Below are 260 nucleotides of genomic sequence, written 5' to 3'. Positions count from 1 at the left end.
CAGCCCCGCCCCGCCCCTCCAGCCCCGCCCCGCCCCTCCAGCCCCGCTGTCCTCGGCGACGTCCTCTTTGTGCCCCATCCTCATTCTGACACCCAGGAGACAGATGTGTTTGCAAAGGCCAGGACCCCTTCCCTCTCCTAGTGCACTCTTATTTCCAAAACATGAGTAGGGCAGGGCAGTGTGTGGAAACAGGACATTTGGGTCGCGCCAAGGAATGCATTGTGCTCCTCCGTGCTATTGAAGAGACACTTGTCAAATAC

Source organism: Mirounga leonina, unplaced genomic scaffold, assembly GCF_011800145.1.
Source record: "Mirounga leonina isolate KUSES-001 unplaced genomic scaffold, KU_Mleo_1.0 Mir_166, whole genome shotgun sequence".
Classification (NCBI taxonomy): Eukaryota; Metazoa; Chordata; class Mammalia; order Carnivora; family Phocidae; genus Mirounga; species Mirounga leonina.
This window is presented reverse-complemented; position numbering follows the sequence as displayed.